Raw genomic sequence first — 1,532 nt, 5'->3', positions numbered from 1 at the left:
TATATAAATATATATATATATGTATATATATATATATATATATATAATCAAAATAAGCAACAAAGATATCCAGAGGTAATGCAGTACGATCGTTTCATGCAACTCCATTTAATTGAACAATGTAATCATTACATCAATTTAAAATGCAGAGCAATCCTCAGCTGCCCAAAGACATAGAATTTAATTAAATTAGAACAGATGGACACATTAGTATAATTATATCTAAAATCTCCAAGAAGTTAAGGAGATAGACAAAGAACATGTTGTCTCCACTTCAGCATAGAAGTTACTAAATTATCAAGAAGACTCTGCCTGTCACTGATTTTATTTGTTTTTATGGGATCAGTTTTAATTTATAGACTAGTTTACCAAATCCTTGTATATCTAAGGCTGAGAGAATAAAGGGCAGTATCTGTTACGGGTAGGGCTGAGGGAGCAGACAGAGATCATAGTTGGTATAGTCATAAAAATCAAGATTTATTAGAAGCAATATCATGAAGTTTGGTAAAGGAAAATTTAAAACAAGATGTTAGCTGACAATTAAGGGGGTTGCCCACTAGCAGACCGTTGATAATGAAACAGGGGAAGTCTTATGTAGTACTATAGTTAAATATTTTAAACAATGTTGCTATATTGTATACAGTTAAAGTTTAGGGCTATTCAGAGGATTATTAAGAAGAATATTCTAACAAAAGGATAGAAATTTATGAATATTTTTGAGTATATACCAAACTTTTACCACAAGAGGGGGAGGAAAAGAAATTATCCAGAAATAGTTTAATATTTATACATATTGTACACTTAAATATTAACTCATCAGATGGTATCTGTGAATATTGATTAATTGGTATATACTGGTATTAATAAAGGAGTATTGAAGTAAAAGAACATTTTAATTATCTATTAATAAAATTATAATCTAAGCAGTTTTTTTTATAAGTAGTGAATCTACCAGTATAGTTTTATATAAGCTAAGTATGAATTTATAGAGATACAAAGATTAGCTTAATTTTTATGAATAAATAAAGGCTAATTATAAATTAATAAAGAAATGAAATAAAATAATCAAGTAGGGCAGAACACCATAGAAAAGGAATAAAATAGCTTAATTACTATTACTATGGTAAAGTATATGTAGCTTATTGACACCAATAGAGAAGATTTGTAGAAAAAGTATAAGAATTTAAAATATATTAGACTAAAAATTATATATTTACTTATTTAGCTAATATCAACAAAAGACTGATGTTTGGTATCAGCTAAAGGAATATTTAAGTTATGGAACATTCATATTTTACACTAATCTCTATCTCTATCGAAATCGAATTAAATTCGACGACTGGCACCCATGCCAATGTCATCTCCTTCATTGGACATGAAACTCAGCTTGTGAAGACCTGTTGGGGCAAGTGAAAGCGAAATCGTGATGGCACCTATGCCCAGCGTCGCCTTTCTGGCACTTGTGCCCGCGGCATGTGTAAGGACTTTCAAGCGAGATCGTTGCCAGTGCCCCTGGACTGGCTCTTGTGCGG

This window comes from Octopus bimaculoides, chromosome 7, assembly GCF_001194135.2.
Source record: "Octopus bimaculoides isolate UCB-OBI-ISO-001 chromosome 7, ASM119413v2, whole genome shotgun sequence".
Taxonomy (NCBI): domain Eukaryota; kingdom Metazoa; phylum Mollusca; class Cephalopoda; order Octopoda; family Octopodidae; genus Octopus; species Octopus bimaculoides.
Note: the sequence above shows the minus strand (reverse complement) of the source record.